The sequence below is a fragment of the Ochlerotatus camptorhynchus genome, unplaced genomic scaffold, assembly GCF_037179485.1.
Source record: "Ochlerotatus camptorhynchus isolate MF236.1 unplaced genomic scaffold, CSIRO-AGI_Acam_v1.1 ptg000412l, whole genome shotgun sequence".
NCBI classification, from domain to species: domain Eukaryota; kingdom Metazoa; phylum Arthropoda; class Insecta; order Diptera; family Culicidae; genus Ochlerotatus; species Ochlerotatus camptorhynchus.
Window position 1 is genome coordinate 64,896 of NW_027040898.1, and position 21,519 is coordinate 86,414.

General features: G+C 40.1%; 1 protein-coding gene across 5 annotated transcripts in view; it reads left to right on the forward strand.

Moving 5' to 3' along the window:
- The first annotated feature begins 6,221 nt into the window (after positions 1-6,221).
- Positions 6,222-21,519, forward strand: part of LOC135710982 (uncharacterized) — an 825,769-nt gene continuing 810,471 nt past the window's right edge. For all 5 annotated transcript variants that reach the window (XM_065233717.1, XM_065233715.1, XM_065233718.1 and 2 more), the window contains exon 1: positions 6,222-7,776. The gene's annotated coding sequence lies outside the window, so the exon portion shown is untranslated. The remainder of the gene's footprint in view (positions 7,777-21,519) is intronic.

Sequence of the window (21,519 nt, forward strand, 5' to 3'; positions counted from 1 at the left end):
AAAAATCTATTCATTATTTACTTTATAATAGGAAAATTGATCACAGAGCTCATTTGTATCGCATAGGTATTGCTGACAACCCTAATTGCTTATCATGCGGATTCCTCGAAGATCTTGAGCATATATTTTGTAAACGTAAAAGCCACCAGTTTTCCCAGTTCGACGTCTTGGTATCGATATCCTGCGAACGATCTTGCTTGCTAACCGACGTTCATCGCTTTGGTCACCCTAATGAGCCCCTACACTGCCGGTGATCTGGTCCGCGTCTGTCCCTAGGCGACCAGTCATCAGCGTACACGTGAGCTACCGTTGCCACCGCCATTGTCTAGGCAGTCATAATCAGGCATGGCAAATCATTTGCATTCATTTCGTACATTCATTGACATTCATTTGACTCTAACTTTTTTCATCAACAGAATTCCGTAAAATTATGTATGAAGCTTTTGTAGGTTGTATAATCAACTACAAATTTTGTCAGTAACTCAAATCTGTATCTCTTATGCATGATAAACTAGAGAGAGCAGAACATATTATTGCTTTTTGACTTTAAATGATCTATATTTCTTGAATTTGTGTGGTTTACATGTAAAACTTATCAAGTGACACAGATGCGTCTTTTAAACTTCAGTTCCTTTGAAATTTCAATTATTATTAATTACAGTTCCTAGTCCTATCAGGCCTGTTTTAAGTATGACCACCTTGTGGGATTGGTTTGTTTTAAATTTGAAAAAGGAGACTACTTATAACTACTATTTACAACTATGACTAACCTACAACTACTAACACCTAATCTGCTATATACAAATTGCTTATCAAAGCATGTTCTGATAAATTACATTTTTGTGCAAATTTATTCTTAATTTCGATAATTCTTGAATCTATTTTGGCAATGCCTGCCTCTTCATGTAAATTTGTTATTCTAGTGTCGAAAGGGCGATCAAGAACCATCCTCAGCACTCTATTCTGAGCGATTCGGATTTTGTTCCTGTGAGTCTGTGCACATGATTCCCACACCGGAGCTGCGTAGAGGATCGCAGGTGCTATGATTTGTTTGTAGACGGCCAGTTTGTTCACCCTTGAGAGGCGGGATCTGCGGCAAATCAGCGGATACAGACACCTTACCAAGGTAGAACACTTGACTACAGTTTTCTCTACATGCGAACGGAAGAGGAGCTTTCCATCGAACAACATCCCGAGATAGGTTACTTCGGCAGACCACTCAACCCTTGTGTCATCCATGATTACAGTACAAGATGGAGCCGGTTTCAGTTTGGGCGATTGCCGATGGAGGAACCTGATCGCTTGTGTTTTGGAGGCATTGATTTTGATTTTCCATGTGGTGGCATAATCAGCAAAGGCGTTAAGGCATCGTTGAAGTTTGTTCGTTATTTCGCGAGGCATCCTTCCTTTGACGGCTATTGCGGTATCATCTGCGAACAGGAAAAACACGCAACCGTCTCCAAGGGGAGGAATGTCGGAAGTGGAAATGCTGTAGAGCAAGGGGCCCAGCAGACTGCCTTGCGGGACTCCTGCAGGGATGGAAAACGTGTCTGAAAGACAACCATTCAACGATACCTTAAACGACCTTTGCTGGAGGTAGCTACGGGTGATTTTAACCAGATGTAATGGAAAGTTGAAGTTACAGAGCTTGTATACAAGCCCATTGTGCCAGACATTGTCAAACGCCTTTTCAACGTCTAACAAGGCCATGGCTGTGGACTTGGATACAGCTTTGTTACTTCGGATGTTATTCATCACCCGTACTAGCTGATGATTGGTGGAGTGCCCCTTTCTGAATCCAAACTGTTCCGGAAGGAGAATGTTATTTTCCTCGACAAACTTGAGCAAACGATTGAGAATGAGTTTCTCGAACAATTTGCTCAGCGCTGAAAGGAGGCTGATTGGTATGTAGCTTGAAGGCAATGTTGGATCCTTTCCGGGTTTGCGGATTGGTATGATTTTTGCTACTTTCCAGATACTTGGAAAGTAGTGCAGTTCCAAACATCTGTTGAAGATAGCGGTTAGAAGAGAGTGCACTTTCATGCTGAGTCTCTTCAAGATCAAGTTGAATATACCGTCAAACCCGGGAGCCTTCATGTTCTTGGTGCATTTCAGCGCTGAGCAAATCTGTTGTACTGTAATCATATTCGCCGGAGGCACGACACAAGGGGAGGAATCAAGGTTTTGCGGTCGAGCGGACTTTGGATATTCGAGCCAAGCAAATGCGATGAAGTGACATTCTTGCCGATCGCATTTACTTTCTCCTGTGGGGTGATTAAAAACCGATCGTCATCATTTTTGACTCTGAGAGGTGGAACGGGTTTGGGATGAGTTTTCAGGATCTTGGCTACCTTCCAGAATGGTCTGGAGCGGTCGTCCAGATTCTGGACAACACGCCCGAAACTTTCATTTCGGAGTGAGTCCATTCTGGAAGCAATCTGCCTGCTCAGATCGGCCATTTCATGTTTTTTGCCCAGATCTCCAGTCCTCTGAAACTGGCGTCTACGAACATTTCTCAACCGAATCAGTAATTGGGTGTGGGAATCAATGGCAATAAACTTACCCCTCACAGGAACTTGTCGAACGCACGCCTCGTCAGCCACGGTTATGGTTTGGTGGAGTCCTTCCAACGCTCGGTCGATGTCCTCCACGGTGTCAAGTGGCGGGTTGTCACATATTATTGCTTTTCGGTGAATGTTATTTACATTCACTCAAAAACAATGGTGGGTTCAGTTTGCTCTCTTTCATCATGCATAAGAGATACAGATTTGAATTGTTGTCAAAAGTTGTAGCTAATTATAAAACCTACAAAAGCTTCATGCATTACTTAACGGAATTTTGTTGATGAAAAAAGTTTAGAGTCTAATGAATGTACGAAATGAATGTAAATGATTTTCCATGCCTGGTCATAATACCGTCCTCATCGATCTGCTGCCGCCAATAGCACACCGTTGTCAAGCCAGCCACCAATAGCCATCGGCATTGTATTGGCCGTCACGATTCCCAAGTCTCATTCAGTAGCGTCCCTGTCGCCGGCTGCCGCCATAGCACGCTGTGGTCAAGTCACTGCCATTATGTGGGCCGCTACCGAATTATCCACCAGAAACACCGCCGGCCTTAAGAGATCACCCTTGTCGTGGCCATTGCCACGGCCTGGATAGTTGCCGCCATCACGTTCATCTCCGCTTCCGCAGCCACCATCAGCAGTGCCGGCGTCCTCCAAACTCCAGAACTCTCGCATGTACCGTTACCATGGCTTATGGCTTTGAGGGGGTTCGCTTCTAGAACTTAGCGGTTCCGGGGCTGAAAGTAGCCTTATGCATGGTTTGGTGTAAAAACTCAATTGTATTCTGCTACATGTTCTCCGGGGGTATCCCGTGGCTCCAAGAGCGGTCAATAATCCATTTGAAGTTTATGGGAAGCCTATAAATGAAATTGTCCCCTGCTACAGGTTCTCCCGGAGGCATCCTGGAGGTTCCAATAGTGGCTAATGTGGTCAATGATGAATTTTAAGTCTATGGAAAGCCCATTGGGGATGCCAAGGGGCCAGGCCCCCTCCAGAATTATCTAGGCATTGTATTGGTATTGGTTAATTATTGATGTTTTTCTCAAGCTTGTCAAGTTCGATGTTACTATTTAACAGCGATTAATAAAATTGAACCTTAAATAACGATTTTGTTTTTAAAGTCCTCTCGGGAATCTCTATATAATTTCGGGGCACTTTTTTTAAGCCTCATTGACTCATTGAGTTGTGGAAATTACGTACAAATTCAAGAAATTTCTTTTGTGGAACTTCACGAGAAACGTTGTGGAAGGAATTTTGAATGTTGAAATTTTGAAGTTCAGGGAATTTTGTGGAAGATCTAAAAATAGTTCAATAAACTTCTAAGAACTTCAGGGATCCTCGCTTTAGTTTAGGGACCTTAGTTGCAGTTTGTCAGAGATCTTACTTCAAAAAAGCTCCATGAGCTTCTTGGAGGTTATGGAAACTTAAATTTTAAATTTCATGAAACTTTTCAGGTGTTCAAAGATATTTGTAGATGGTGTCTTTCCAGAAGTGCAAATATGTTCAGAAATCTTCGTAGAATTACGGGAGATGTAAAGAAATATGGAATTTGGCATAAATTAAGGGATCTTCGTAGAAGTTGAGAAAATTTTGTAAAACTTAATGGGTTTTGTAGATGTTAAGGAAACGTTTTGTAAATTACAGGATATTCTTCGAGCCATCCTTCCTGGACAGCAGGAAATATTCAAAAGATCTCCATATAGGCGAAGATATTAGTAAAGTTCTCTGGACATTTTATTAAAAACAAATGCTAATGACATTCGAAATCTGGTATCTTAAAAACCTGATAAAATGAAGTTATATCCTGATTTTTCATAAATCTTGTCAAATTTTTGCAATTATTTTTTTTCTTTCAAAGAATTTTCCCCCTCGAAAAATGCTGCAAATCTCAGAATCTAGGTAAGTTTCCCAAGATCTACAATTACGAGTTTTGAAGTCCAGGAGATTCAAAGCTTATCCAAACCTATTATATCTAAACCTTTTTTTAATACCTGAAATTTATGTTGAACAAAATTTCATCGAATATTTTTTTTTCAGCCATATTTATATTGTGGAGTTTTATGTAACTTTTGATTAGGGTAATCTTATTATAATGGTAGAAATTCTTATTTCATTTGTTATTAATATTCAAGTACTGGAATTTTTATGAAATGACTGCCTAGGAAGGATCTCAATTTTATCTTAGTCCTAGAGTTATGACAATTGATCTAATTTATGTTTACCTGTATCAGAGATATATTTTTTTTAGTTACAAAATCATGAAATCATATGGGAGTGGAATCTCAAAACTATTTTTATTTTAATATTCAGAATGTTAAGAATTGTGCATCGACAAAAAGCATGAACAAACGATCATTGCTTGTTCAAGCTTTTAAGGCTTCCCCAATTGAGGTCCCTATCGTTGTTATGAAATAAATATAATCAAATTTATTGTTTCACCATTAAAATAATAGCAAGGCTCAATGTCATATTATTGATCACACCCAACAAAAAGGTACCTTGACGTAATTTGATTGAATAAATAACTTCTTCGCGAGATTTTATTTCACCTTAGTTTAGCAAAATAATATAAATGCAACAGACCCCCAGCCCCCAGGCCCCCCCGAGATAAATTTTCTTGCTATGCCAATGGGGAAGCCTATGGATTAAGAACCATGAAGAAAGAGCAGTCGAAAGGTATGTTTTGAGTGATTAAAAGATCTGACCACATTCAGAACCCTCCCTCAGAACCGATTCCAGGGAAATGGCCATATCTCGGTTGATTATAAGTCAATTTTAGTTCTTGGTATATCATTCGCTTTGAAAATGGTTCTTCTTTCAGTGTATTAACTAAAAATATTGGTTTTTAACTGACATCCTATAGAAAATCTATTCACAATTTTAGCAAGTTAGACAAATCCTCTGAAATCTCGGAATATCTTCGGTATCCAGTGACCATGATTATTTTCGTGGCTACACCATAAAACTGTATTAGTTTTCCAATGGAATACTTTTGGAAGAATAAAATTTGTACAATATTTGATGAAGTTAACACTCTCCAAAATTGACCAAATATTTGCCTATCCTAGTTATTTTGAGTATCCCCTGTACATGGTATAAATCTCCTATTTTTTTTCATAGAAGAATGCATCGTTTGGCAACTTTTGATTGCTAATGAAATAGATTGAAAAATAATTAATAATTACTAATGAGCTCATTTTATGGGACACATAGGCTGACGTTAGTGACATCAACACATTAAAAATACAATTGCAGATATAATCCATCTTCAAACATGCTATTCGAAACAAATCCCAACACCACAACCGGAACGCCTTGATGAAATGCAATTTCAACTATCGTTCAATTTATCGCTTCGCAGCATCCACCGAGCATCGCAACAGCTCGAATATTCACCCGCCGCTCGTTCGGTTCCATTCATCCTTTTCGCAATTTCGACGCGTATGGTTTCTGCGCACCACGTGCTCCGATGTTCCAGCTCGAATCAGGCAAGGCAAAAAATTCAAATCGCACCAATCCGGGCCCGGTGGTTGGTGTCCCAACTTGGCCGTGGTGAGCCTGCGCCGTGCTCGGCGACATCGTCACCACTCGGAAGATCGGTTCCAACTCGAGCGGCCAGCACCGTTCGTTTCAGTTCAGTGCCAAATTCGTTACGGTCGTGCAGCAAAACCGCGTTCTCTCGCTCGTCCCTTTCTGGTCAAAGGTTACTTTATTGAGAAGGGAAGGAAGTTAGGAAGACAGTGCAGTGTGGGAGTGTGCGTGTGTGTGTGTGGAGCAGTGTCCTTCCTCTTGGCGGAGAGTTAGACAAGTGGAAGTGGAATTTTCAGGTTTGAGTCAAGTGTTGAACGCTGGAACAGTTGAGAAGGATTAAGAAATTCAAACATTCAGTCGGTTGTAGTGACTGCGTGGGAACGCGCCGGGGAAGTTCCGCTACAGTTCGTGGTGAAGAGCCCAGCCTATGATAAGCCTTCTTCTTCGGATCCCGCCAGCAATAATGGCCGGAGTTGGAGGGACATCCGTGCTTTTCTTGAAGGGATGATGGTGAGCTTCTAGAAAAACATCTCAAGCTTGGAATAGTGTGGGGGAAAGGGGTTGAAGGTAGCCGTAACGAATACAATTTTGAAGAAGTGATTGGTTTGTGGCCACCGGAAGCGTTTGGGGGTGTTGAATGGCTGGAATCGGCCTTAGATCACGCCATGAAGGCCTGTTGTGGTTTGATTTTCCTACTGTTTATGGATAGTGAATGTTTGAAACGTGATTCGGTGAATTGAAGCTGCATGCGCGGTTGTTGGGTGCAAAAGTGATGGAGACGCATGGTGCTCATTACGAAAATTGATTGGTTTTACGACATTTCGACCGAGAATTATGTGGAAAGTGTGCTCCTAAGCAGTGGAATAATGGGAAAACTTTTCGCAGGAGAGCAGTCTACGTGGGATTGATTCGATCCTATTCCCAGCTCAGTGAGAATTTACGCCGTAGGCGAAACCATTACGAATATTAATGAGTGTGTATTTAAATCAAATTAGTAATAATTAGTGGATCCTGCTCGAGAAGATTGTGAGTCTATTAGGAATCAACCAAGCGGATGATTAGTGCATAGTGTAACTAGAAACAGCCATTGTACAACATAACGTATAACGAATTCCTATCAAGTGCATCATTATATTAAACCTGCAAATCATTAAGAGAATATAAAAGTCAGTACATAGTGTTAGGAGAACTAGTTCTAAGTGAAATTGAGCTCATTAAAAATCGCAGGAGGGGCATAAATAGTCCAACTGCGAGTAGGTTACATAACTAGTAAGCAGAAAAAAAAACGCGAAGTGTTACCCATTGAATGTCTATCCGGAAAGTTGAAGTGTGTCCTCCTGGTGCAACACGCCTACCCCAAAGGGTGTTCCGTTCGCTTGTTCGTCCGTCCTAGTAAGCGGATAAGGGCAGGTTCACATAACGATTAATTGGATTAAAAATTGTACCGCGCCGACAGTTGAGTGCGGGAATGTGAAACAGTGTCAAACGAAGTGAATCTTGGTGGAAGAGACAGATAACAACCCGCCCTTCTCCTTCCCCGGTCGTCGTCGTTTCGAAGGGAACCAAAAAAAAAAAAAAAAAGAACGTGAGGAAAGGTACAAAAGGACTGGAGGACTATTTCTGTTTTGTCACCCTATGGATGGTTCCTGTTTGATGGCTGTTGTACAACATTAGTAAAGGTAGGACAAGGTGCTATTGTTGCTGATTTGTTGCCTCGGGGCGTGAGGTTTTTATTCCTTTTCTATTGTCTAAGCAGAAAGGTTTGGGTCAAGCTTCAGTGGAGAATAGCAAGCGATGGGATGTTTGATGATTCGTCGCGAAAATTGTATTATCTGACTGGGAACGGCTTGGAAATCGTTTACAGTGTATTTGGGGTAAGGAAGCGATAAATAAATAAAAACCGAAATTTACAAAGGTACGTCATCGTGTTTTGAGAAACTTGCCCACTGGACTGGCTGGGATGTTATAACTTGTTGTAAGGTAATTCTGATGACATGTTTCTTGTCGCTTTCTTTTACAACACGTTTTGAGGCTTTAGTCTGAATATGGCATATGGCTAAGATTTGAAAATTATTAGTCAGTGAAGGGTTACTTTATGTTGTCTTACCTTTGTGTTTCGGATTAAACATACTGGACAAACTGATTATACATTATGGTGGCTCAAAATAGCGATTTTTGTTTCATATTTAAAATAAATTACATTTAATTTTAACCTAGCTGCTCCAGCTACTACAGTAACTTACCAGCCTTAAATTTTATGATATTTATCTAAGTATTCATTGTTCCTGACTTGGCAATTTTATTTGTTTTTAACAATTTCAAACAGGTTAAACAGTTTTTTAAGCAATATTAAACAGGTTTTCTAATCCTGTATGTCAGTATAAAAATTGACATCTTAAAACTAAAAATTTAAGCTAAAGACTTAATCGTTGCAATTGAGGATTGCATTTGACATTTGTTCTAAAGTCTCAACATTCCAAATTCTATGTACCTCGGTTGTACTGTACCAGGGAGGCAAATGCGAAATCATCTTCAGAACTTTGCTCTGAATCCTTTGAAGTGTTTTTTTCCTGGTAGTGTAACAACTAGACCATATTGGCACAGCGTAAAGCATGGCCGGTCTAAAAACATGTTTAAATATTAGAACTTTATTCGTCAGGCAAAGTTTGGATTTCCTGTTTATAAGAGGATACAAGCATTTTATCTATTTGTTACATTTGGCTTGAATGCCCTCAATGTGGTCTTTAAAAGTTAATTTTTGGTCAAGTACTAATCCAAGATATTTCACTTGGTTTGAACAGGAAATTGGAACTCCGTTCATAGTGACTATGTGACTACTACTAGGTTTCAAAAAGGAAGCTCTAGGATTATGTGGAAATATTATAAGTTGAGTTTTGGAAGCGTTGGGAGAAATCTTCCATTTTTGTAAATAAGAAGAGAAAATATTTAAACTTGTCTGCAGTATGCTGCAAATAACACGAAGACTTCTTCCTTTAGTGTGCTCAACGAACAAAGATTTGTGGCAACCTTGAGGCAAATCAGAGAGGTTCGAAGTGAAAATATTATACAATATAGGCCCAAGAATGCTACCCTGAGGAGCTTTAGCTCTAATAGGTAGTCGTTCAGGTTTGGAATTTTGATAGTTTACCTGCAGAGTTTTATCAGTTAAATAATTTTGAACTAATTTAATACTATAGAGTGGAAAATTTTATCTTTTTCAATTTGGTAAGCAAACCTTCATGACAATCACTGTCGAATGCTTTTTCTTTATCTGGAAGAGCAACTCCAGTTGAGCCGCCTTCGATTTGTTTGAGCGAATTAAATTGGTAGCTCTTTAGAGTTGATGAGCAGTTGAATGCCCATGGCGTATTCCAAACTACTCATTAGTAAAAATTGAGTTCGTATTGATGTGGAGCATCATTCTATTCAAAATTATCTTTTCAAAAGTTTACTTATTGAAGAAAGCAAACTTATTAGACCGTAGCTAGAAGCTTCAGCTGGAATTTTATCCGGCCTCAAAAGTGTAACAACTTTTGCATTTTTCCATTTATCAAGAAAGTATTCCAAATGGAATCAACTGTTAAATAGTTTTATCAGCCGAGGTACTCTCTGGGAGTCTTTTCATGGGGATATAGAAAATTCCATTCTCTCATGGAGCTTCCATATTTTGAAACTTTTGAGTTAAAGATTTTATTTCGCCGAAATCAGTCCCCCAAGAATCATCAAAAATATTTTCCCGAGGGAAAATATTCAGATAATCCCGAGCAACCTGATTCTCAATAGGACTAGTGAAACCTAAACTGAAATTATAAGAACTCTCGAATTGCTTAGCAAGTTTCTGAGATTTTCTCGAATATGTGATTAAAATGTTACCTCTTTCTTTAAGTGCTGGAAAAGGCTTTTGAGGTTTTTAAAAATGTTATTGAGCTACCAAAAAGGGTTGGAACTTGGGTACTTGAGCACAGAAATATGGGTCACCATTTTAAAAATGTCAGACCATTGGAATACTTTTCGGTGACATTGAGGTTATTGAGACCCGATTCTGGTTATTTCGACATGTACTCGGCATCCATAAAGGGCTGCCAGATGGGTTTTTATTTAAATCTTATGAAACTTAGGCCAACAGGTAGAGTTTATGGTTGTATGACGGTTAATTTTTTTTAAATAAAATTTGGGGTGGGTAATTTTCCTGGAAATATTTCAGTTGAAGTTTTCGGATTTTTATAGATATTACGTACTTTGAAAATTAATAACTCTTGAACCAAGCATTGCACAGTAATCTAGGATGGGAATTTAGCAAGAAAATAGTCCTAGTGTATTTATGTTAAGTTCTAGAACTTTAGAGTCTTCTGTGAACTCAACTCAGATTTTTTTCTTTTGACCGTTTTTAGAAAAAGGGTAGTTCTCTAATGATTGGTATAGATCAACTAACTTTGTATTTTTGAAATAAAAGGCGGATGTTCCTATGCAATGTTATAGCTGAAATGATTTCATGCTACTTTGCTGATGAAACATTTTTCCTTTTTTTTCGTTGATTTGTTTTTGGTCGATCTTGTTTTCCGTGCTGAGCACTAATGTTACCGACGCCAGGAAGGCAGCTCCCACACCTGGACTCTATCTATCGCCCCATCAACTCATGAACCGGGATCAACGGCCTCAGAACATCCCAGCGGCGCCGACTGGTATTGAACACAGGCCTGTTGGGGTGAGAGGTAATCACGCTTACCAATACACCACCGGTGCTGCTAACAAACATTTTTACTATCTCTGCTCTGCTGAAAAACATGTCCTTATTTTCAGAAATTAAAAATTTAGTTTTTCAGATCAATCATTTGAGGACCACCCTTACTATAAAAATGGTAAAAAGTAGACACTTTTTAAGCTGTAAATGTTCACAGAAAACACAAATTCTAATAAACTTGAGGCAAAAGCATTAGAACTTTTTTAATGCTAAATTTCCATCTTGTACTTCAGTGAATGGTGTGTATCTCGTAAATTAAAAGAGATATAAATTTACGTTTCCAGAAAAAAATGTGTATCGCAATTAGCCGTAAAAGACATCCCAAGGTTTCACAGAAATAAAAAAAAGTTAGTGCCAAAAATTTGTATTTTTCAGGACCACCCTAAGTGAATCCAAAAAAATGGCTCTAAAATGAGCACGGTCTGGAGATAGAAAACAATGTTTTTTTTAAGTAAATTAGATTGAAATCTGCTCAGCTACAACTTTGCTGAGGAACATGCGTTAAATTAAAAAAGTTAGTTTTTTTATAACAATAGTTTGAGGACGACCCTTATTTTAAAAATGGCCAAAAGAATGAGATTGTTTGGCTGAAAAAGTTCCACTAAATACTACATGCCTGTATGATGTATTATAATTGTCTGCCACTCATTGTTTCATGGAAACTAAATTCGATAGCAGTGGGCACTCCTCACTGTTTGATTTGATCAAGCTTAATAACCTCTGATTGTCCTCAACATGTCACTGTATGAAGGGCCAAAAACGGGTTTGGTGGATAGATAGGTAAATTCTCCTATACGCCTCGAAGGGATGGTAGAGAATCTCCTAACAGCCACATGATCATACAATTGGTGAAAAAACTAGCCGTTCGACAGAAGGATACCCCAATGAGTGCGGAGAAGCGCCCGTCCTTTTTCCACGACAATTTCACTCTCCCCAATTCAAATCGCTTCAATCAGGTCCCAGCATTGTTTTGTATATATGAGCAATAACGAAAAAATAAAAATTTGGAACGATCTCACCAGCTTTTGCTGTTTCTTCACCCTTCCGTCCAATTTTCGTGCCTATTTGTGAACTCGTTGTACTTCTCTGCATCACTGCTAGTCGCTACTAGTCTCCCAAAAGTCTCCCATGTTATTTCTGATGCGTTCTACGATATTTCGACGCCCATTATCTTTGTATGATGATCTTGAGTTCCTAGTTACGTCTTGTAAAACCGTAACACCAATGCGGAAAATGGATGGTGTCTCCGGGTATTTCCCCAACAAGCATCACTCTATTGTCGTATCGCATGTGCTCTATTTTGCAGCTCTTCTTTCACTTTTACTTTGTTTACTTCATGGTACTGGAAAAGATATAGATGTATACATTATTAGCAATGATGTGATATAACCACAACGGGATGACCGTTTAACATGGTTCAACGGATGTGAAATGAGGGAACATTTAAATCTAAAACGATTTAAAGTATTTCAATTCAACATTACATTTGTTCACTAACAATTAACATTTTTTTCAATATTTTATCTTAACTAATTTCTGGAAGAATTTATTTGTTTGCAGATGATCTACGCAAGCGCTAAATATCGTTCAGGCTCTGTGGAACTACATGTGATGAAATATGAAACGCACATATTAATGTTTATCACTTACTCACACATGAAATCTGGTCCTTATTACAAGTGTCACTTCATAATGAAAACGAAGTGAAGTGACCACTTGTCACTCACGGTGAAGTTATTGCCGTGTAAATCAAATGAGACTTTTTCTCTATGGAACGCACACATATGCAGTATTGGTTTGTTTACAACCTTTTGCTGCCAGCTGCTCTTACAATTTCAGTCGAAAGAATTGTCAAAAACTGTTTTATAACGCTTTTACAAAGCTTCAATCTTCTCTAGTGAGAGCGAGTATTGTCGGCAACCAGTTTTTCATCGGCAACCGTTCCATTTGAACTGCATGTAAATCTGCTGTTCTATTATCGGCAGCTCGAAATCAGCTACAATTTGTAGTGCGTGTGTTTCATTTCAAGAAAACCCTGCTAGATTGCTTTTTCTCAGTGGTAAAAATATAGTCAAATTGAAGCTGAAAGCACAAATAATCGTTTGCATGCATTCAGCGAAGTGTTTTCGTAAGAAAATCCAGTGAAAATAGTGTTTCAATTTGGGTTGCCGAAAATAGTCTGTCATGCCGAAGCCGTCATTTCCCCTATATACCTACATTGTTTTTCTTGTCAATTTGATACATGTTTCACATCAAAGATGCGTCACACATATCAAAACGGCCGGGCCTACTGTGCAGCATTTTAGGGACAAGATTATTCAGAAAACATCGGGCCGTTCCGATTTTGGTAATTATATGATTGGTTGGTCGTTGGAAGCATCGAGGCTAGAAAGGTTAAGTGATGCTCCATTTTCTTCTGACGGTTGGGGTATGAGCACTAACTCTTGTCCTAGCCTTTTATAACTTATGGCTATAGCGCCATTACTCGCTTTCTGAAACGAGAAGAGGGAAAGGTTAAGGAAAATGGATTATGGGAAATGCATTATGTGAAATCTATGAACATAAACAATATTTTAATTTAAAATATACAATATAGAAATGCATAAAGGCGGTGGTCACTACCCGAGTCTTGTCACTATTATCAAGTCATAAAAAGTAACAAGGACTAAAATGTAATCCTTTGATAACTGGAAAATCCTGATTCACTAGTTTGACTTCTTCAAGTTTCGACGGCCAACCAGCCATCAACATCTCGGCATGATCCGCCTAGGGTGCGGTGCATCACTCGCGTCAATTCCGAGGCCCCATAACTGCAGGAGATTGAAGCAGCTATCCGAAGCATGAAATCCAACAAGGCTCCAGGGGTCGATCGCATATCAGCAGAGATGCTCAAAGCTGACCCCATGCTATCCGCACAAATGTTGCATCAACTATTCTGTAATATCTGGGACACCACGACTTTTCCGGCCGACTGGATGCAGGGCATCTAAGTGAAGGTCCCAAAGAAGGGGGATCTGACTGTGTGCGACAATTGGCGAGGCATCATGTTACTGTGTATTGTTCTCAAAGTTCTGTGCAAAGTTATCCTGAATCGGATACGACGGCAGCAGGCAGGATTCCGTGCCGGAAGATCTTGTGTGGACCATATTGTCACGCTCCGCATCATCCTGGAGCAAGTCAATGAATTCCAAGAGTCCTTTTATTTGGTATTCATTGACTACGAAAAAGCTTTCAACCGTCTCTATCACGAGAATCTGTGGGGCGCCCTGAGACGCAAGGGAGTCCCGGATAAAATCGTCAACCTCATCGAAGCGCAGTATGAGGCTTTCACGTGCAGGGTTCTGCATAACGGAGCCTTGTCCGACCCTATCCGGGTAGTCGCTGGTGTGAGACAAGGATGTATACTATCACCGCTACTGTTTCTCATCGTAATCGACGAGATCATGGTAGGTGCAATTTACCGTGTACCGAATCGTGGGCTGCTTTGGCAGCCTATCACCATGGAGCATCTCAACGACTTCGATTTGGCTGATGATGTTGCTCTACTAGCACAACGGCGCCCTGATATGCAGAGTAAGCTCAATGACCTAGCCGAACGCTCCTCTGCGGCGCGGCGGGTCTCACCATCAACGTCAACAAGACCAAATCGTTGGATGTCAACACGGGCAACCCTTCCAAATTTACGGTAGTGGGGCAAGCAGTGGAGAAGGTCGAAAGTTTCCAATATCTTGGCAGCCAAATAGCGTTGGACGGTGGAACCAAGAGCGACATAGTTGCACGAATGAAGCAGGCTAGGGCTGCCTTTGCGAGTTTACGAAACGTATGGAGATCCAACCAGATAAGTCAACGCACCAAAATCCGAATTTTCAGCTCGAACGTGAAATCTGTGTTGTTATACGCCAGCGGGACGTGGTGTGTATCAGCGGAGAACACTCAAAAGCTGCAGGTCTTCATCAACCGATGCCTGCGGTATATAATTCGTGCCTGGTGGCCTCACAACTGAATCTCGAATGCCGAGCTCCATCGTCGATGTCATCAGAATCCGATAGCAACAGAAATTCGAGAGCGAAAGTGGAGGTGGGTCGGCCACACACTTCGACGGAGCGGAAACAAAATCTGCAAGCAAGCGCTGGATTGGAATCCGGCAGGACATCGCAGCAGAGGCAGACCCATGGGCTCATGGCGGTGGAGCCTCAATAAGGAAATTAAGCAAGTCGATAGGAATCTGACCCAGGTCAAGGCAAAAGCGAGCAGCCGCCCAGGATGGAAGTCTTTCACGTTGGCCCTTTGCACCGCTGGTGGTGCACAGGACCCTTAAAAAAAAACACTAGTTTGAAGTTGTCACGACTAAGGTTCGGTGGTAGATCTTATACCAGTAACGCACCACAAAAAGGTGATCCCCCAACGTTACTGGTTTGAAATGATAAAAATTTACAAAATGGAACGAACTCACCAAGTTTAGCCAATTGAACCTGAAGGCTGCTTGAAATGTGTTGATGCAGAAGTCCAAACCGCTGTTGCGCGGAATGTCTTCCGTTGATTTGCGATAAACAAATGTTCGGATGTATGCAAGGTTGTAAATACTCATTTCAGCTAAAACAATGTTTTGTTCAATTATGAAATAATTAGATGCTATGATCATATTTTGAATAGGTAAGATACAAGAAGAGGTTGCAAAGAATGTGTTTGACATTTTAAACCTGTTTATTTCACTTCATTAGAGTCACAATCAGCGATTTTTCACACACTCACTCACTCACTCAGCGATCAGCAAATCGCTGATTGTGACTCATAGAAAGCAAAATTTACATACATGTCATCATACCATCTTTTGGTTTTATTATTCCGAAAAACATTATTTTAGCTGAAATGAGTATTTGCAACCTTGGATGTATGTAGTCGATTTTTGATGTGCACCGGTGCACCGTGGCCAACTGTCAGGTTCAACGCTGCGACTCAACGAATGATGTAACTAATGATGGGACGAATGATGCGACGCCTCGTGGAGGTTCTACTTGGCTTCGGAACGGCTTCTTAGCGGCAAATAATGGGGACTGAGGAATTAGAAATCGTCCCATGGGCCTAGTATTGGCCAGATCAGCAACCGATGATAGATTCCTGTGAAGTGACCTCGGTAAAAAGGGCTGAAATCTGCCTCGACCAACCTCGCAGAACGCATACTAGCCCTCACTGAACCAAAAGGCAGGGAAAAAGTTCCACTAAATAATACACCTCTAAAACTTGCACTATGTCTTTTGTCTTGCTAAATTCCCATCCTGGTCCACTGTGCGTTGTAGAAAGAAATTTTTATAGTATAATGATAAGGAAATTATCTTGGCAATTCATAAAAAAATATAATCTTATACATGGTTTCCACAGCAAAGTTTCACGGTGGAGGGAACCCGCAAAGAAAAACAGGAAAAACCATTTCCCGAGTAACGACAATTTTCTTTCTTGCTTGAACATTTCTTATCTTCCATTCGTAAAAATTTCAGACCAGTATGTCTCCTCGTTTTTGAGCGATGACCGAAGTAACGACCAATCATTCGCCGCCATACATAGGGCAGCTGAGCAAATCTATTACAAATAGCGAAAACATAAATGAGTGTCAAATTTTACCGCTCCATTCAATTTTATTCCATAAAATCTCGCATATTGTTTGCTATAAGCAATGGACCATGTTTTTACTGGAGTTCAGCCATTTTGAAACACGCCTAATTTTTCAAAATAGCCTATTCGAATTTTTTTCAATAAATCATAACACGAAAACGGCTCATCCAATCCATATGATGTCTGAGACAAAGAAACTAAAAAAAAAGTATTTTCTGCATAAAAAATAATTAAAATTGTTTGTGAAAAAAAAAGTTCATCATTTTTAATAAGAGTGGATGCTTTTTGGTTTTAGTCAACTTTAAAGTGTCCATTGTGTCCATTTCAGGAATGTTATCGTAAGCTTTCAAAAAACCATAGGTTAAAAATTTTTAAATTTTTTTTTTGTTTTAAATATTTTTACAGTATTTTTTTTTTGTAATTTTTGACGTGTGAATTTGGAATTTTTTTTTAGTATTTATTTTTTCATTAAAAGGCAATTTAGTTTCCTACAGCTTTGTATCAGACGACATATTGATTAGATGGGCCGTTGTTGTGCTATGATTTATTGAATAATAAGGCGTGAGTTAAAATGGCCAAATTCTGGTTCATTGCCCCTAGTCAAAAATTATGCCAAGATTCATGGATATGGAGAGGAAAGGAAGAAGTTTCTTTTGTTTGAAATACCTTTTCACAAATCCGAATCTTCACGTTCTCAATTATAATTCAATTGATTTGTAATTTTCAAACATCTGAAATCTCGAATCTGAAGCCAACAAGAACCTTGCTATAGAGTAGATCAGGAACGGCTGATCCGATTCCGGAAATCTGCTTAATGTGAAATGTAATAACAACCTCCTATCCCATTTATGATTCACTTCCATTTGGCCTAAAATACCACACTCAACGCTTATCCTTGGCCAATCATCACAAAATTGAAAATTTGCTAAAAGTCAGTTTTTTGCATATTACTCGCATCAATAATAAACCCAGCGTTATTTTGGTCCGGCTCCCAGTTCGGCCTTTATCACGTTTCTACGCCTTGAGCAAAGAAAGCGACGGCGGAAACGCGCTTCTTCAAATTCATTCGCTTCTGGACGTCGTCGTCGTCCTCGGTCGCTCGTCGTAGCGTTTCCCCTTATTGACATCACTCACTTTCCACTCGGTACCACTCTTACAACCAACGGCGATGGACACGACCAACAGTCAGCCAGCCAACAATTTATTGACAAATCGATCAGTCGTAGTAATAGGATTACGGTCCACCCGACGACGACGGGCTGACGTGTCCCGGAATGAGCTCAACGGTGGCGATGCTATGCCACCAAACTCATACCGTCACCCTCTGCACATGCTGCTTTTACTCGCCAGCACACATACCTTTACGATGGTAGGAAAATATATGGAAGAAATTTAAATCGATCGATTGAATTGTGATTATAAGAAGTCACCGTCGTCAGTGCCGTCTGACGGAACAGGTCCAAAGCAATGTTTCGGTGGCGAAGGGGGTGGCGATAAAAGTTCAACTTGTGATGCTTTCACCCTCGCGTTCCTTTCTTTTTTTTATTGCTTTCTTCTGCATTGTGTCCTCGGCTCATTGTGGAAGCTTAGTAGGTGAATTTGGGAAGGAATTAGAACTCCCTGGAAGAAGAACCAAAGGAAGCAAGGTTCGCATTAGTAAAACGTGATGAATTATTCAGCGATGTCCGGTTCGGTCGGTGGAATCCGAGCTTCCGAGTGAAGGGATTAATCGAAGGAGAGCGATAGAGTGTGGAAATACCGCTACCTGCTGAGTGGGGTAGGGAAAATTCCCCCCGAAGACCGCTCGTCATATCGATGAAAGGTCACTTTATTGCTCATGTTTGATTTACAAATTGGTTGTTTGATGGGAAAGATAAACAGGCACTCTATAAGCGCCCCTTTTTGCAGAGCTGTCGATGTGATGATGGTTTGTCCGTACAATGAAAGGCTGCAAGATTAAAAGGATGCGATTTTGATAATGAAATTTCCAAGTAAAATAAAAAAGTTTTCAGCAAAAATCAACAAAAGCTCATAATTTGTCCTATCCTCTTCTAAAACGATGAAATTGTCTATAATAGCTTCTTAGCAATCATAAAACACTTCAACATACAGATTTCTGATTTGTAGCAATTCTCGCTCTATGATCCCATTTCCACTAATAGAAATTAGAAGTCTCTGACATAAGAGCACCTTCTTTCCAAATGCCAAACGTATCAATCAAAACTAACGAAAGTTAACCTTTTTACGATCAACCCTCTTTGATCCGACATACTTTCGATCACGTTTGAACAGTTTATCGCCTGGCATATATCTTCCCTTGTTTGACTAGTGGGGCGTCGGAAAATCATATTTTCCATCTTTCTTCTCAATCCCGGTCGGCCAAATGATTTATTTCCTTTTCAATTTCGGGCTAGCAAACCACATGACGTATATACACTTTCAGCGAATTGCATTCTCTGGCCTTTGCCATACTACTTACAACGCCAACGGCTACAACCGACCCGTTTGGCTCCAATCGTCCGAGCTGGCCAAACCCCGGCCAGCAACAGAGATGGAGCTATTTTTAAAATATCACCCAAATTGACATGTGAAATCGCATGATTAGCCAACACAATATTCAGCCGATTTAGCAACACACAGAAACACAGAGAATGGTTCAACTTTCCACTCACCTTTGGCACTATATGCCAACTTCCATAGCCAAATACCTATATCAGTAGCAGCGCGAAGACAGCTAGCGAGTGGAACCCCAGCCAGCCGGAGGAAACCGTCACTAATAATAGTCGATCCCATAATTCATTCCGATCGGTAAAATTTTGCCGCATTTCATAAGTAATCGAAATCAATAATAACTTCCTGCCGATGAGGGCCTGCGATGGGACTGGCGGCGGCGGGGGGCGTCGGTGGATGAGGAAAAGAATAAACGAGATCGTTTCACTTATTGGCTGACCCTTCCTTGTTCCCAGCATCATCATCATCATCATCTTCACCGATCGGCGTCCAACATTATTGGGAAGGTTTGGATTTTGTTTACAAAAGTCTGCCAAAAAGTTTTCATTCTGCTGCTCCGCTTGGAAACACCCACCAGTAATTGGGTGGAAAGCGATGCGGTTCACTCTGCTCTCGTTGGTTGGGTCATTCGATCTGGGTTGGGTTGGATGAACGGAGCCGTATCATCCCTTTGTTCTGTCCGGGCTTTGGACATGTTGGTTCAGTGATAGGGGCTTCGACCGGTAGCTTCGCTATTGCTCGTGTTTTTATTTTAAAATCAAATCTTATAAGCTTTAATCATCCAATTGTGGTATGAATCCAAGCAACAACACTTGTTTTTAACAGTATATATAACCTTTGTGAGTCTGGTTTTGGTTGTATAGCAGTTTACTCAACTTAATTCTATGAATTTTTGTTACTTAGGAAATGAGTGGGCATGAGCATGAGCATGAGCATTAGACTAGCCATAAAAATAAAATTTTCTATAGAGTGAATTGTGCCATTAAATGAGTGAATAATTCTCAGAAAGTTTCAGCTCATTTGGTTTTTGGTTCAAAGTTTGTATGGGGTTTTTGGTCAAAATTTATGAGAAAATGACTTCCCTTCATTATTTTGGACATAGAATTGGCTTATTGTACTCGATTTAGCTGAAACTTTCAAGGTGTGTAGCTTAAGCAATAAGAAACAACTTTGTTGGCTACTACATCACGATTCATGTTCGATTTATTGAGATATTTGCATTTGAATGTATGAGAGAATTGTGTTCGTAAGCAATAAGGGTTGATGCATATATAATGTCACGCTTGTGACAAGCAATGCATTAGGCTATAGGAAAAACGTCACGATAGGGGGGGGGGGGTAATTTTTTCCTCGATTTAGCGTGACATAATTAATGTATGACGCTAACTTGAATCGTGATGCTGCCTTCAGCAAAGTTGTTTCTTATCAAAAATGCTAACGTCTCTTCAATGGACCCAATAAACACTTCAGAATTGACCAACATCGTAGAACATAAACTTTCAAACAAACATAAGTTTAAATATCTGTAAAATTTACTATTTTTGTTATTGAAGTATTAAACAGCTTTTTCATGTTTTGTTTAACTGTCTTTTATTTTTTTGTGAGAAGGCAATCCAGTTTCTTACAACTTTGTTTTTCGTTTTCGTTGCCGTTTTCGAACTATGATTTATTGAAAAAATCGAATACGCCATTTTGAAAAATTGGGCGAGTGCAACGGGTAAGTCACTCAGCACATTGTGCCGAAATTAGATTCAGCACAGCTTGGACACATCCATCAGCACACTTTCGGCACAATCTCGTAGGCATTGGATTGTTGTAAAAAAAAATGGCAGCACTGCTGGACAACTGCCATTGAAGTTGTTCACAACATTACGTGCTGTTTGAGGAACTTAGACCAGCAGATCACTTATAGATCTAAATACGAAATGTAGGTTCTAGAGTGGACTCAATAGAAAGAAGCAGTCAATTAGACCCCATTAATACCTTTAATTCAAATAATGCTGCAACTCACACAAAACAATTTACATACGTATATTCATCATCCTGTATAGTCGGTCTCCAACAATTTTCCCCACCGGTTCCAACTCTTTCCGGTCGCTGACAGACCGTTGCTTTTCACATCATGAAAAGTTAGGTTTCTGGACTGCCGTTGAGGGCATTATAAAACCTTAAACACAAAGCACCAAAATTTCACACACTCGCCACTTCCCGCGTCATCCTTAATCCGATTTATCTCTGCGATTTCAAACCAAAACATTCAAGGTGTCAGAAATACCGGGTTGCCGGGGTGGATATTTTACAAAAAAAAATCGCAGCCTGCCCTATGACCAGCATAATCAGCACACTGACAAAAAAGATGAACCAAGACTGGAGTGCGGAGTGATCTACCCCTTGGGCGAGTGTCAAAATGGATTTTGAGCATGAGCAGGATCGACTGCTCACGGTTGCTACTTTGTTATTGCCAGATCAGCTGCAATTACACAGAGAACCAATAGACGACTAGACTTAGGACTAGAATTCATCCTCAATGTGTAAAAACTGGTAATCTCAAACTAGGCAA